Source organism: Garra rufa, chromosome 5 (genome assembly GCF_049309525.1).
Source record: "Garra rufa chromosome 5, GarRuf1.0, whole genome shotgun sequence".
In the NCBI taxonomy this organism is placed as follows: domain Eukaryota; kingdom Metazoa; phylum Chordata; class Actinopteri; order Cypriniformes; family Cyprinidae; genus Garra; species Garra rufa.
The window spans coordinates 26,163,517-26,180,294 of record NC_133365.1 but is presented as its reverse complement, the minus strand read 5'-3'; the positions used below and the strand labels follow the sequence as shown (position 1 = coordinate 26,180,294).

The 16,778-nt window shown below is 46.6% G+C and overlaps 1 protein-coding gene across 1 annotated transcript in view; it reads right to left on the bottom strand.

The window, feature by feature from the left end:
- Positions 1 to 16,778, bottom strand: part of grk1b (G protein-coupled receptor kinase 1 b) — a 73,979-nt gene that overhangs the window by 34,652 nt on the left and 22,549 nt on the right.

The window sequence follows — 16,778 nt, the reverse complement described above, 5'->3', positions numbered from 1 at the left end:
GAAGATACATCAAACGTCGCATAGACACAGATAATGATGGTAGTAACGTCATTAACAGTAGTGACGGTCAAAAGAAAGTTTTTCCCCATGCTCACCCTGCAGCCATGCTCCAAACAACCCGCCATGTCCCACAGGTGAACACACACACTAATATAAACACCACACCCCCTCAAGGCGGACTGGTTCTATAGGGGTAATAAGATGGGGATGGTCTGCTCTGATCAACAGTAATGGACAAGCCTTATGGATGGGCTGTAGAGGGAGACCCTTTAAATGGCTGTATTTCTGTTGCAAAGTCGTTACGGGATAAGAGTACTCTGCCAGGCTTAGGGGTTCAGCCGTGAATGCTTTCTGGATGTGATACCTTTTGTGCGGTTGAGATGGTGTTGAAATTCTGAAAGACACTGCTGTACCTTTAAGTGCAGTAAGGTCATGCCTGATTGTTTTCAAAGCCAATTCCTCTGTCTCACCAGTGAGACCCTTACAAAAATGTCCAGTGGTAATCCTGTGGTACTGCAACAGTACAACATAAATTTACCACAAAACAAATGAGCTAGCTAAATATGACAGGATTACCACAGCACTTTCTGTTGTACAGTATCACAAGAATTTACCATTAAATGCTATATGTGGTTTTTCTGTTGTTCCTTTTGTGGTAATACAACACAAGCTAAATATGACAGGATTACCATAGCACTTTTCTGTGGTACAGTATCACAAGAATTTACCATCAGATGGCATATGTTGTTCCCTTCCGGAGGGAACTCTACGCTGCGTCCTGGTTCAGGACACTTTGGGAACCGCCTTCAGCGTGACCGGTTCTGAAACGAGGTATAGAATAACGACAGTGAACTTGACACTGGCTGGCGCCAGCCCGTGACGTCATCAGCAGGTGCCTATAAAAGCAGGTGCCTGAGAGCACAACACCATCTTTTTGTTGGACGGAGGTCTGTGCAGGGCCCGAGGCATGGCCCTGAGACGCAGCGTCTCGTTCCCTGTCCTCAGGGAACTAGGGTTACCTACGTAACCTGAGACGTTCCCTTCCGGAGGGAATTCTACGCTGCGTCCTGGTTCAGGACACTTTGGGAACGCTTATACCAACACCGCCATGCCGAGGGATAGGTGATCAAACTGACTGAATGAGGAGTCAAGAAGGAAATTCACCCCTGCTACAGCGAGCTACAGTTCTAGCGAGTGAGTATGGCGATGCCTAGAGAAGCGAAGCGCTATAGGAAGTGCGCGGATCCGTGTCAGAGAAATCTGACACCTGATGACGCGCACGACCTTTGTGTTTGGTGTTTAGGGGAAGAGCACGCGCGCTCCGTCCTTGAGGGGATGGAGTGCGTCCACTGTGAGGGTTTCCCCATGAGGAAACTCCGTTCTCGTCTGGCCCTTTTCTCGAGGGAATCGGGCCGTCCATCTGCCCCTCGTGGCTCTGGCCCCGCGGCAGCTGAGGCTGCTCGGCGGCTGAGGTCCTGGGGATCCCAGGTGGAACTGGCTGACGAGTTTGAGAGAGGAGTTAGTCTCTCGTGCCCGTCAGCCGGAGAGGAGGACGCGCTGCTAGCGGAAGATGTGTTATCACTTACATCTTCCGACCCTGCAGCGAGTGCTCTGTTGGCTTCAAGCCAGGGCGAGCAGGAGGCTGAGATGGAGCAAGATGATATTTCTGAATCCATACAGCCTCCTTGCCCCGCATATGAGGAGCTGATGTCTGTCATGGACCGCGCGGCTGCCCGTTTGGATCTGCAGTGGAAGCCCGCGAGGGAAGAAGCCGCTCTCGGCAGGCTAGACGAGCGGTTTCTTCCGGGCCATGACAAGCCAGCTCCCGTGAGCCTCCCATTCCTTCCCGATCTCCATAATGAGCTCGAGAAGGCATGGGACAAACCCTTTTCCGCCCGCATTTACCGACATCAGCATGTGAACTATGCTGATGTCGAGGGAATGCGGGGACGCGGATATGCGTCGATGCCCCCCATTGAGCAGACATTCGCCAACTATCTCTCGGGGGGAGGGACATCGACGCTGAAGGCTCCGACCCTGCCATCCAAGCCGCTCTGCGAAACATCACGGCTGAATGGCAGGGCATATGCGGCAGCGGGTCAGGCCGGTGCTGCTCTGCACACTGTAGCGGTGTTGCAGGCATACCAGGCCGACCTGCTGAGGGATTTGGACCGTGGTCTGGGGCTTTCCCCGGAGGAAGTGGCCGAGCTGCGCCGCACCACAGACCTCTCTCTGCGGGCCACTAAGCAGACAGCGACCGCGGTGGGCAGGTCCATGTCAGCCATGGTGGCCACGGAGAGACATCTGTGGGTGAACCTGGCGGACATCGGGGAGAAAGAAAAGAGATTTCTCCTCGATGCCCCGGTTTCGCCCTCTGAGTTGTTCGGCACATCCGTCGAGGCGGTGGTCGAGAAATTCAGAGAGGCGAAGGCGCGCTCGGCGGCGTTTAGATCTTGCATTCCTCGCCGGTCCACATCCACGCCCCCACCTGAACACCGGGGAATACCGGGCCCGTCCTGGTCCAGGGATGACCGGAGACGAGGCCAGGTCGCCAGTGTGGCCACTCGGGGCCCTCCCCCCGGGAGGAGTCGGTCCCAGAAACGGCGCGATGCGCGGCGGAGGAGAGGAGATCTGAGGGAGAAGCTCCAGCGCCGCCGTGGCGGCTGGCCTGGGGCGGGCACCTAGAAACTCTTCTCCGGTTCCCCTCGCGTTCGTCTGGCCACCTGCCCTTTCTTCCCCCCCGCAAAGACTCTGGGGCTGGGCCAATGATGAGATCTCAATCTGATGGCCCGGCAGGTGAACTATAAAGACACTTAAATAAATAAAAGAATGTTCTTTACGTATGTGTGTGTTTCCTTTTTTTTCTACCAGCCCCGCTTGGGTGATTTCTAATGCTGCAGTATTCGAGCTCCTCTAAAAAGCGGGCTCTGCTGCCACCAAGCGTCCGAGTGTAGTCAGGTCTCCCCTCGTTCCAAAAAAAAAAAAAAAAAAAAGAGAGAACAGGGTTAAGAGACCTCCACTCTTGGGTTAAAGCGTTGTCAGGTTTTATATAGAAACCTCCGCTAAAAAGTGAGCTGGGTACAGACATACACATACGAGAATATATATTTAAAAAAAAAAAAAAAACCCTCTTGAGCGTTGTCAAGCTGCTTCAAGCAAAAAAAAAAAAAAAAAAAATTCGCTTTGCTGAAGCCTCCGCTCACTCAAACCCTGCTAAGAGTAATACTCTTTTTGCATGAGTGTGGTCAGATACCTTCCCTGTGTATTTTCATATACAAATATGTGAGATCTCCACTCCCAGGAGTTTGTGTGCTAGGGTGAATAGAGCGTCGTCAAGGCTCCCTCTCTGAGAGAGATGTTTTCTGAAAGCCTCCGCTCTCAAAAAAAAAAAAGCCCCGCTTGAAGTGAAACTATAATACTTCTTAGCGCTGAATGTAGCCAGGTCATTTTCAGACCTCCATTCAGGAGAGCTTTTTTTCTGGGTCGAGTGTTGCTAGGCTCCCTCTATATGAGGTGTTAAGCCTCCACTTCCCGGAAATACAGGCCGGGAAAAACACAAGGTTAAGGCAGCTTGTGGACTCTTTCCGTGGATCTGTCACTACAAGCGTTGAGTGTAAAACGAAGTAGGCCTCCCTTCCATGAGAGGGCGTGTATTCCAAGGCCTCCACTCGATAGAGCTTCCTCAGTTGAGCGGCATCAGGGTTATTTATGAAGCTTGTAAACCAGTTCAACCTTCCTCACTGAAAGCTCCGCTTCCGGGTTCTGCTATCACCCGGGTTAATACAAGCTAAATGATAGCACAGTGTAATAGGTCTCCCTCTGTCACAGCCAACAGTACTGAGACCTTCACTCTCACAGTTATAGCAGCTGGCAGGCCCGTGAGTGCCTCGCTGACTATTTTTTGGGGGAGTGCAGTCCTCCACTCACCAAAAACTAGTGTTGTAGGCTTCTCTCCTTGGAGATGTAGTCTCGGAGCCTCCACTACACAGAGCTAGATGATAAATGAGAGTTTTTCATTATTGGCTCTGACTGTGAGTATCTGCCTTTTCTTGAGCGTCGAGTGTAGTCAGGCCTCCCCTCGCCTAGAGCGTTTTCCTGAGGCCTCCACTCTGAAGAGTTTCCCTAGGGAGAGCGTCGTAGGCCTCCTCTCGCTTAGAGAGTCTTTCTGCTGAAGCCTCCCCTCTCCAGAAGCTCCGCTTTTAGGCTCCGCTATCGCCTAGAGACTGCAAATCTGGTGTTCCTCGCTATGCTCAGGACACCTACTCAAAACCACATGTGTGGTGTTTGCTCACGCGAAGTCTTTGGGCATTCTCTAAAATCCACGTGTGTGGTAAGTGCACTATTCAGGCACTTCACTAAAACCCATAGTGAGGTATGGTAAGGTCCCTCCCGTAAAGGCAGGTTCCTTTCTCCCATGGACCACGCAGGGTTCCTCCGTGTCCATTCTCTGAGCTGTTTTTTCTCAAAACCTTTTAGTTTTCCAGCTCCAATCCAGATAGCGCTGCTAGCAGGATTGAGTGTCGGGCCTCTTCAGGCCTCACTCTCCAGAAGAGCTCCAAAATGAAGGTATTTCTGTCGCACAGGCTAGTCAGCCTCACGGATGACCTTCAGGCTGGAGTGTAGCTAGGTCATGAGACCTCCACTCTCAGAGCTCTTCCTTGCTAAGCACGGAGGTGTGTTAAGGCTCCCTCTTTAGAAAGCCTCCACTCTCCAGACTCCACTCAGGCAGTACTGTCGTTTAGGCTGTTCAGCTTCGATGAACGCCTGCAGTGTTGAAGTGTAGTAGGTCATGGGACCTCCACTCTTAGAGTCCTTCTGCTGCTCGCAGAATATTGCTCCGGGCGTGAGTGTAGCCAGGTCTCCCCTCACTGAAGGGCTAGTGAGACCTCCACTCCTAAGAGCTGGTGGACTGAACGTTGTCAGGTTTCCTCTCTTTTTAGAGAGTCTTCTGTGAAGCCTCCGTTCTCCAGAGGCTCCGCCCCCAGTACTTCTAGGCGTGAGTGTAGCCAGGTCTCCCCTCACGGCAGGGTTATTTGAGACCTCCACTCCTAAGAGCTAGTGGATGGAATGTTGTCAGGTTTCCTCTCTTTCAGAGAGTCTTTTATGAAGCCTCCATTCTCCAGAAGCTCCGCTTCAGTACTTTCAAGCGTGAGTGTAGCTAGGTCTCCCCTCACTGGAGGGTTATTTGAGACCTCCACTCCTAAGAGCTAGTGGATTGAATGTTGTCAGGCTTCCTCTCTTTTAGAGAGTCTTTTATGAAGCCTCCATTCTCCAGAAGCTCCGCTTCCCCATCTATACCTGTAGCACTGGATGTTGTCAGGTCCCTAGAGCAGGCGTTCGCCCTGCCGAGACCTCCATTCCCTAAACTCCGCCCCTTATGGTCAGGGCGTTTATGAGCTCCTTCACTTAGAGAGCTAAGTGTAGTAGGCTTCCTCTAGGCCTCCACGCTTGAGAGTTGCGTGCACAGGTAGCCGGGCTAGCCGTGGCAGGTCACTGGGCCCCAGCGACTCTCGCTGTAGCAGGGGTGAATTTCCTTCTTGACTCCTCATTCAGTCAGTTTGATCACCTATCCCTCGGCATGGCGGTGTTGGTATAAGCGTTCCCAAAGTGTCCTGAACCAGGACGCAGCGTAGAATTCCCTCCGGAAGGGAACGTCTCAGGTTACGTAGGTAACCCTAGTTCCCTGAGGACAGGGAACGAGACGCTGCGTCTCAGGGCCATGCCTCGGGCCCTGCACAGACCTCCGTCCGACAAAAAGATGGTGTTGTGCTCTCAGGCACCTGCTTTTATAGGCACCTGCTGATGACGTCACGGGCTGGCGCCGGCCAGTGTCAAGTTCACTGTCGTTATTCTATACCTCGTTTCAGAACCGGTCACGCTGAAGGCGGTTCCCAAAGTGTCCTGAACCAGGACGCAGCGTCTCGTTCCCTGTCCTCAGGGAACTAGGGTTACCTACGTAACCTGAGACGTTTTTCTGTTGTTCTTTTGTGGTAATCCAACACATGCTAAATATGACAGGATTACCATAGCACTTTTCTGTGGTACAGTATCACAAGAATTTACCATCAGATGGCATATGTTGTTTTTCTGTTGTTCTTTTGTGGTAATACAACACATGCTAAATATGACAGGATTACCATAGCACTGTTCTGTGGTACAGTATCACAAGAGTTTACCATCAGATGGCATATGTTGTTTTTCTGTTGTTCTTTTGTGGTAATACAACACATGCTAAATATGACAGGATTACCATAGCACTGTTCTGTGGTACAGTATCACAAGAATTTACCATCAGATGGCATATGTTGTTTTTCTGTTGTTCTTTTGTGGTAATACAAAACAAGCTAAATATGACAGGATTACCATAGCACTTTTCTGCGGTACAGTATCACAAGAATTTTCCAATAGATGGCATGTTGTTTTTCTTTTTCTTTTTTTTTTTTCTTCTTTTTTTGTATGGTAAAACCAAAGTTTTGAAGTAGATATAATTATGATAGAATTATTACAGCACTTTCTGTTGTACAGTATCACAAGAATTTACCATTAAATGCTATATGTGTTTTTTCTGTTGTTCTTTTGTGGTAATACTTACACAAGCTAAATACAATTTATTACCATAGCACTTTTCTGCTGTACAGTATCACAAGAATTTACCATTAGATGGTATATGTGGTTTTTCTTTTATTTTATTTTTTGTATGCTAAAACCAAAGTTTTGAAGCAGAGATAATTATGATAGGATTACTACACAGGAGTACTTCATCTTAAAGTCGTTTATCGCGTTTTGAAAGCAAAGGTAGCCAGCGGAATTGGGCCGATTGCGGCTGAGTGCCGGCTCACTCGGCTGTGTTCTGGCAGCAGCTGGCCAGAAGTGAGCCGGCTCTGGCCCAGCAATGGTTGCCGGATTTGGCTAGGCTTTGGATCTGCGGATCTGACCCGATTCTGGTTGAGAAACGGCACATTTAGACACATTTAGCCCGACTATGGTCCATACCTGTAAGTCACAAAAATGTCAAAAATTCAGGTTTTACTCTTTGTGTGAATAATTGGTCCCCACAATGTAGATTAAAACACACTTAACTTAATTACAAAATTATTATTATTATTATTTTTATTAAATGCTTTAGAGATGTCAAACCTTTTCCCTGTCATTGTTATTTATTTAGTTGTATTACTATTTTAAATAATATTTATATTCATTTTTTTAGGCCAACCATGGACTTTGTTTATAATTTAAAAATGTTCCCTTCCTCTAAATTATATAACACTTTCTGACTGTGTGTTTGTTCTGCACCCCAAAAATAGAATGGTATCTGTCTGTAACAGAGCTTATAAAATGCTTTCAACAGATTAAGGGTTTAGGAATTATGTGGCAATTGCAAAAACTGATACCTCAGTATGACATGGTAAACTTTTGGCAAAATATGATTTTTAATGTTATAATCGTGATTTTATGTCCAAATACAAATCCAGAAGCAAAATTTAGTGTGTAGAATGAACCTATTGATCTTCTGCTGACATCTGGTTCTGAAATAAGTGAGTTACACTTTTGTGATATTTTATTAACTGATATGTTATATTTTAAAAAATAATTTTACATACATTAAATATGTATGTATGTATATTTATTTATTTATTTATTGGGGGCCTTGGAAATATAACAAGGTATAATTACCTAAATGTACATCTCAGATGATAAAAATTAAATGAATAAAATTGTTATAAATATAACTTTGACTATTTTACACCTCACGTTAGCTGTTGGGCTGCTGATGACAGGAGGATTGTGCGTTCAGAGCCATCGTCAAGCACTGCATACGTGTTTAAACTCTGACCATTATGATGCAGGACGACTCTAACTACCTTCAAAAGGACTCGTTTAGAGCTTGGAGGTCGGTCCAAAAATATTGGTTTAGTGGTAGCACTCACCAGACATGTGCCCTCATTTGCTGTCTTAGTGTTGACATCGTGAAGGATCTGTAAGTGCTTGCCATTGCAGATGTGGCAGGGTTTCTTCAGTTTACAATGCGCCGATCTATGACAGCGTCCACACTTCCAGCATGTGTTGTTTGTCTTTGTCCAGTTTGTAACTTGATCTTTAGTAAGGGCTTGGAATGAGGAGCACTGGCTCAGATAATGATCTCTGTTATCGCAATACGGACAGAAAGCATTGCTCTTCTCAAATCCTTTTGCCGGTTGTTGTGCTGTCTGTGCTGTAGTTGGCTGATCTACACTGTGAAGGATTGTGGCCGGTCTGTGTTTATATCTGGGGTCTCTGCTTGAGACCACTTTGGGTCTGACTCTGTCTCGCTGGGTTTTGCTGCCACCAAAGGTCTCATGGTCTTGGCAGCCACTTCGCCAAATCAATTAGTGTGTACAGAGCACCTGGTTCATTGCTTACACTCCTTCTAAAAGCTGCACGTAGGTCAGGAGGCAATTTAGTGAGAAGTCATGCTACATGGGAACCACAGCATAGTTCAACTTCTCCCTCTATGCCCAGAACCTACCAGTGCTTGGACTTGGAGCGCAAAGGACTCAAAGCTTCTTGTATCACCAGGCTGGATATCTGGAGAATCCATTACAGCTGCTATCTTGTTCAGCGCTAGTTGATGAGGACGCCCATATCTGTCAGTTAACGACTCCATAGTGTCTGTATATGAGGTAGGTGAGTTCAGGAACGACTCTGCTATCAGGCGTGCTTCCACTAATTTCAGATGATCAATTAGCACCTGGTATTTGAACAACTCCGTTGCATCTTCTGGCAACAAATTGCTCAAGGCTAACTTGAGACGGGTAAATTCACCTGAATCTCGATGGATGAAATCAGGTATGGTTGGCTGAGGACCCCTCTAGGTTGTCTCCTGTCTGGTGAAACTTATCGGCCACTCTCTAGAGTTTGCTGGTGACCAAGAGGTTGGGAACGGGTGGAGACAGCAGGCATCAGAGGTGTGGATGAAGGAACATGAGTAGCAAAGCTGTCACGGTAGTAATTTCGAGCTGGTAAGGCAGAAGGATGAGCTTCAATATCTGTAGCATCTACATATTCTCTACTTTGTGGGACAGGAAGTTTACGTGGAGCTGGTACTGGATGCACTCGAGGGGCTGGGCATTGGACAGGTCTCTCTGGCTCTCTGTAGATGGTTCTAGGCGATGGTATTGGAGGTTATGGAGCTAAAGGCCGTTGCCCAGGAAGTGGACGAACTGGACTTGGCTGGTTTCCCATCAGCATCTCTTGCATACCTTTCTGGATTTCTACCAGTTTTCTGATTTCCTCCTTCATCGATTGCTGTGATTGACAAAGCTGTCTGTTCTCTCTTTCAAGGTCGTACAACCTGTCTCTGGATTCCTGAGGTAAGGAACGTGGAGAATACTTATCTCTTTCACTCCACTAAACTTTGTTGAGATACCAGGATCCTGTTTGTGGGCTCCTTGCTTCTAACGAATCAGGTGTTTTCCTACCAGATTCCTCATCTGAACTATAATGGCTGAAATCCGGGTGAGCAATCCTTCTATGTCTATGCTGGTCATCTTCTCGCCCATGCGACTGCTGTGCTGTCGAAGAAGTCTCAGGTTGATTCGGATACTGGACTTCAAAATCTTCTAAGTAAGCTGGACGGCAGACTGAACGTTTAGGACGTCAAGTCAAGTCAAGTCACCTTTATTTATATAGCGCCTTTTACAATACAGATTGTGTCAAAGCAACTGCACAGTATTTAAACAGCACAATAGTGTGTAAGTAACGCATTATTGTAACAATCAATTTTCAGTTAAAGGCAGTTCATCAATGAATTCAGTAATGTCATCGTCAGTTCAGTTCAAATAGTATACGATATCGCTGGAAAATGTCCCCAGCTAAGCAAGCCAGAGGCGACAGCGGCAAGGAACCAAAACTCCACAGGTGACAGATGGAGAAAAAAACCTTGGGAGAAACCAGGCTCAGTCGTGGGACCAGTTCTCCTCTGGCAAGACCAAACAACAGTTTGTACCAATGTCTGATTGTAGAGAACTCATTAGGATCCTGTGGTGTAGCGCCGATGGCCGTCAAGGTTGGCGAGGTCTTTATTGATGATCCACCTTGGAGCTCATCTGGTTGACATCCACGGCTATTGAAGTCATCTCTAGGTGGTGATCCATGATCTAAGCTGGGTACGGACTGGATCCGGGGGACTGGAGTGAGCATCTGATCTGGATACAGGCTGGGTCTGGAGGCTATGGTGACCTTGGAATAAGAATGAAACAGACTAATATTAGCGTAGATGCCATTCTTTTTACGATGCAACGAGTGCATCAGGTGTTATGGGAGGTGTTTTCGGTTCCGGTTGACCTAATTAATGCAGCCTAACAATCCTTTAACGGATTTGAATTATGGAAATGTGTTAATGATTTTATGTGTAAGCCAGGTTAAAGAGATGTGTCTTTAATCTAGATTTAAACTGACAGAGTGTGTCTGCCTCCCGAACAGTGTTAGGTAGATTGTTCCAGAGTTTAGGCGCTAGATAAGAAAATGATCTGCCGCCCGCAGTTGATTTTGATATTCTAGGTATTATCAAATTGCCAGAATTTTGAGAACGCAGCGGACGTGAGGGACTATAATACGATAGGAGCTCGTTCAAGTACTGAGGAGCTAAACCATTGAGGGCTTTATAAGTAATTAGCAAGATTTTAAAATCTATACGATGTTTTATAGGGAGCCAATGCAGTGCTGACAGAACCGGGCTAATATGGTCATACTTTCTGGTTCTAGTAAGAACTCTAGCTGCTGCATTTTGGACCAGCTGGAGTTTGTTTATTAAGCGTGCAGAACAACCACCCAATAAAGCATTACAATAATCTATCCTTGAGGTCATTGTGATGGCCAGGGATATGGCCACACATCTCTGAAGGTAATACACACACACACACACACATACACTAACAAACAAACATTGTTTGAATTTATTTTGTATTGATTTGATTAATGTATTTAGTTTAATAAGACACAAACACCATTTATTTGTTTTCGTATACTTTTTTGGCACCATGAACCGGGGAGGGCGGAAAGGAGCCCCAAAGAATGTGCCAGTAGACCAGCCTGAGGAAGTTTTGCAGGAGCTGGGGGAGGATGAAGGAGCACAGGATGGAAGAGAGGTGGATATGGACCCTGGAAGTGGGGATCCAACCCTTGCTGACTTGACTGGCTTGTTTCGAGCTCATATGGCAAAAATGGATGCTAGGGAAGCTCAAAGGAGTTCAGAGTATGCTCAGCAGGAACGTCGGTTTAAAGCCCTTCAACATCAGTTCAGTCTGTTGCAGCTGGAGGTGCAGGCTCGAACCACTCCAGGTCCTAATCCAGTTCTGACTGCTCTGGACACTTTGGATGGCCCAGAGGATGAAGAGGTGGTCTCTGGCCGGCCACTGTCTCGGTCCACTGCCTGTCGGAAAGACATGTCGGAGGTCCGTGATCCAGGAGGTCAGTGTCAATTTAAAGAGCCTAAACTTGAGAAGTTATCTGACTCTGATGACGTTGAGCATTTTTTAATTACCTTTGAGAGAATTGCAGCAGCTTGCCGGTGGCCAAAGGAGGACTGGGCCTTTCATCTGATTCCCCTTCTGACTGGTAAGGCCAGGGCTGCTTATGTTCACATGGATATCGATGACTCTCTTGATTTTGAGGAACTTAAATCGGCAATTTTAAGAAAATACGACATTAGTCGAGAAACTTACAGACAAAGGTTCCGTTCTCTCGAAGTTGAACCTCTTGAGAGTCCGAAGGAATTGTATGTGCGATTAAAAGAGCTTTATGTGAAGTGGATGCAGCCAAGAAGTAAGTCCATTGAGGAAGTTGGTGAAGTTATAATTCTTGAACAATATTTAAGAATGCTTTCTCCTGAGCTCCAGGTTTGGGTGCGGGAACATGACCCAAAGTCTGCTTCACAAGCGGCAAAACTGGCAGATGTGTTTGTGGCAGCACGTAAAGGGAGTCACCCCTGGTGTTGGAGAACCAACAAGGATGACCTTAGCCCAACCCTTCCCCAACAGGCTTCACGAAACTTTTCCAGTGCTGGTAAGCCTTCGGGTGGAGGACCTGCCTTTGTGACGGCAGCTAGGAGTCAAAGGAAAGTGCCAATCTGTTATCTGTGTGGTCTGGAGGGTCACACAAAACCCATGTGCCCTAAAAATGTAGTCAAGACTGCTCACCTGTGTTATGTACCTAGGGGTCAAATGAGCTCGCCAGTGGATGAGCTCGCCAGTGGAAGCTGAAAAGTCACAGCGGATGACAACAGTTCAGGTGAATGGGAGGGAATTGGCAGCCCTTATCGATACGGGGAGTGATCAGACCTTAGTCCATCTTAAATATGTCTCTCCAGTCCTCCTGAGCTTCACTGCAAAGAAGGCTGTCCGCTGTGTACATGGGGACGAGAAGCTGCTACCCACTGCAGAGGTGTATGTGAAGGTGAGAGGACAAACGTTTCTCTTAGAGGTGGGCGTAGCCGAACACCTACCATTCCCTGTAGTTTTGGGTCATGATCTGCCAGTACTCTGGGACTTGTTGCAATCGGTGTCTACATGTAATATGGTTGTTACTCGAGCAAAAGCAAGCAAGGGGGAGGAAAGGGAACAGTTCTGGGGTACCCTGCCCTTCTACAATGTGGATGTGGAAGTTTGTGGTTCCGCTAAGCCTAGGAAGTCTCGGCGACAGAAACGGTTGGAAAAAATTCAATATCATGCTTCCCATCTGCCTTCTGAATGTCTTTCAGATTTTTCTACAGAGTTTAAGCTGCCTGCTAACATTATTCAGCTACAACAAGAGGATGCCAGTCTCATGCCTTATTTGGAGCGGGCAAAGCAGGAGGGCATAAAGACGGCTGAGGGTGACGGAAAGGAGAGATATTGCATTCAAAAAGGAATACTCTATCGTCAGTTTGGGCCAGCCACACAACTGGTGGTGCCACGGGGTGTCCGGGAAGTTATTCTTACTCTGGGTCATTCGATTCCTTGGGCTGGCCACCTGGGGAAGCATAAAACCATCGCCCGGATAAGAAAATACTTCCATTGGCCCGGATTGAACGCAGAGGTAACAAAGTATTGTCAAAGTTGCCCAGAATGTCAAAAAGTCTCTACCCAAGGCCCTTGTCGTGTTCCCCTCCAGCCACTCCCAATTATAGGAACTCCGTTTGAAAGGCTGGGCATGGATGTTGTCGGGCCTGTGGAAAGAAGTCGCTCAGGTAACCGATTTATGCTTGTGGTAACAGACTACGCAACCAGGTATCCGGAAGTGTTCCCGTTAAAGTCCATCAAGGCAAAGTATGTGGCAACCTGTCTAGTGCAGCTGTTCTCTAGAGTTGGATTGCCAAGTGAGATTCTAACGGATCAAGGAACCAATTTTATGACAACCCTCCTGAAGCAAGTATACAAATTGTTGGGCATCAAGAGTCTGAGAACCACTTCTTATCATCCTCAAAGCGATGGACTTACAGAGAGGTTTAATCAGACCTTGAAGCAGATGCTTCGCAAGTTTGTTTGTGACTCTGGTACAGACTGGGATCAGTGGCTCCCGTACCTTCTGTTTGCTTATAGAGAAGTGCCACAATCCTCCACTGGTTTCTCTCCTTTTGAACTTTTATATGGATATGAAGTGAGAGGGCCTTTAGCTCTGCTTCGAGAGATGTGGGAGGGGGACCAGAAGAGATGCGAGCCAACGAATGTGGTCTCCTATGTGGTGCAGATGCGGGAACGTTTGGAGAAGATGACTGCATTGGCGCAATCTCATTTGGCCGAGGCTCAAATCCGCCAGAAAGTCTGGTATGATCAATCTGCTCGTGAGCGAAGTTTTGAACCTGGACAGAAGGTGCTGGTGATGCTGCCTACTCATGAAAGTAAATTGTTGGCAAAATGGCAAGGTCCATATGAGGTAAAAAGGAAACTGGGACCTACCACTTATGCAGTTGCATTGCCCAACCATGATCGTCCTACACGAATCCTGCACATTAACCTCCTTAAGCAGTGGGTTCCCCGTACTGCTAAAACTCCCCACAGCTTGATGATTAAGCAGGTGACGGAGGAGGACTCCGCCGATGATCAATACTTACCCCAGCCTGCTCTAGGAGAGGTCGATCTGAGTCACCTGTCACCACAGCAACAGTGGGAGGTGAGAGACATTTGTTTACCTGGACTTTTTTCAGAATATCCTGGATTCACTACATTAATAGAACATGACATTGTGTTGAAACCTGATGCTGTTGTCAGGAGAATGAGCTACAGGGTGCCGGAACGTCTCCAGGAGTCACTGAGGAGGGAAGTTGATCTAATGCTGAGGATGGGGATCATAGAGCCTTCTAAAAGTGAGTGGTGCCACCCTGTGGTCCTTGTACCCAAAAAGGATGGTACCCTAAGATTTTGTATAGACTTTCGGTATCTCAATTCGGTGACAAAGTTTGACGCTTACCCAACTCCACGGATCGGGGATCTTACCGATCGTTTGGGTACCTCAAAGTTTTTGACAACCATTGATCTTTCAAAAGGGTACTGGCAGATCCCGTTGACTCAGCGTTCCAGAGAGCTGACGGCCATTTCAGAGTTCTGGCCTTCGGCTTGCACGGAGCACCGGCCAGCTTTCAAAGACTCATGGACCAGGTACTGCACGGATTAACTTTTACGGCTGCTTATCTAGACGATATCGTGATTTATAGTGACACCTGGGAGCAACATATGCAGCATATCCAGGAGGTTCTGCAGCGTCTGCAGGAAGCTGGTTTGACTATTAATCCACAAAAGTGTGCCATTGCGAAGGCTGAGATGGAGTACCTCGGGTTTGTCATTGGCAAAGGGGTGATAAAGCCTCAGGTGGGAAAGGTTCAGGCTATTGAAGAGTGTCCACAGCCACATACTCGTAAGGAGTTAAGATCCTTCTTGGGCATGGCTGGATTTTATAACAAATTCATTCCCAACTTCTCTAGCAGGGCTGCGGTATTGACTGATATGGTGGGCTCTAGGAGTCCTAATCAGCTCCGATGGACAAAAGAAGTGGAAACTGCATTCCAGGACATTAGAACCGCCTTGAGTAAGGATTCTCTGCTGCACAATCCTGATTTCAATCAGTCTTTCATTCTCCAAACAGATGCTTCAGATAGAGGCCTAGGAGCAGTGCTGTTGCAGGGAGGCCCTGATGCTCGCCGCCCCATTGCTTTCCTTAGCCGGAAGCTCTTCCCGAGGGAAGTCCGCTATTCCATTGTGGAAAAAGAATGCTTGGCTGTTAAATGGGCCCTGGACTCTCTAAAATACTATCTCTTGGGGAGGGAATTCATCCTGGAAACAGATCATAAGGCTCTACAGTGGCTCCAGAGAATGAAGGACACCAACAGCCGAATCACCCGTTGGTATCTTGCCATGTAGCCCTTTCGTTTTTCCATCCAACATGTCCCTGGCAAAGAGAATCTTACTGCCGACTATCTCTCCCGGTGTGCCAGGGACATTCCCGAAGGGAGGGAGTATGTGATGGCCAGGGATATGGCCACACATCTCTGAGGGTAATACACACACACACACACACACACACACACACACACACACACACACACACACACATACACTAACAAACAAACATTGTTTGAATTTATTTTGTATTGATTTGATTAATGTATTTAGTTTAATAAGACACAAACACCATTTATTTGTTTTCGTATACTTTATTTAACTTTCAGTACATTGTGACTGGTTGGAGTGCACACAATTAAGTTCCCTGTGCTGTTTGTAGTTGTTTGTTAATATAGTTTTCTTTGAGTTAAAGTTACCGTGCTGCCGAGGCTACCGAGAGACGCGGAGGAGGACGGGCTGCTGAAGTCAGGTCCGTGCGTTATAAAAGACCGGCGCGCAGCCTCCGCTGACTTTTAGTTCCGCCCGTTTACACCAATAGACGGATTAACCGCGGGGGAAACAGGAGACTGGAGGACCGAGGATTGTTTGTTTAATTCTTGATCTTCTTGATTTGTATTTTGTTTATTATATATTTATTTTATATTAGTCCGAGTTTCAGCATTTAAGTACTTTGTTGTTGTGGTTGTACTTCATAGTAAGTGTCTTGTCTCTTCCTCCCCCCCTCTTGTAGTAATATGGACTAGTCCAATTGTTTAAATGTGCCCGGGTGTGTCATTTGGAGTGAGTGTTTGGTAGTACATGTTGAGTTGTGTTTGTTTTGATAATTTTCTTTGTTTCTTAATAGGCCTAGTTTTTTTGATTGTTGAACTTTTTGTGAAACCTTTGTTTTTTTGGATTTATTAAAATAATTATTTTTTTGGAAACTTCTTTTTTGATGGCCCTCTTTATTTACTGCTCGGTCCCTCACAGTCATGAACGCATGAATTAATGTTTCAGCATTTGACATTGATAGCATAGGTCGTAATTTCGATATATTTTTAAGATGGAAAAATGCGGTTTTGCAGATGCTAGAAATGTGGCTTTCAAAGGAGAGATTGCTATCGAATAGGACGCCTAGGTTCCTAACTGATGACGACGAATTTACAGAGCAGCCATCTAGTATTAGACTGTGTTTTAGGTCATTACTTGTGGAGGTTTTAGGTCCAATAATTAGTACCTCTGTTTTTTCAGAATTTAACAGTAAGAAGTTATTCGCCATCCAGTTTTTAATATCAGCTATGCATTCTGTTAGTTTTTCGAATGGATATGTTTTGCCGGGCTGCGAAGAAATATAGAGCTGAGTATCATCAGCGTAACAATGAAAGCTAACACCATGTTTCCTGATGATATCTCCCAAGGGTAACATGTAAAGCGTAAAAAGTAATG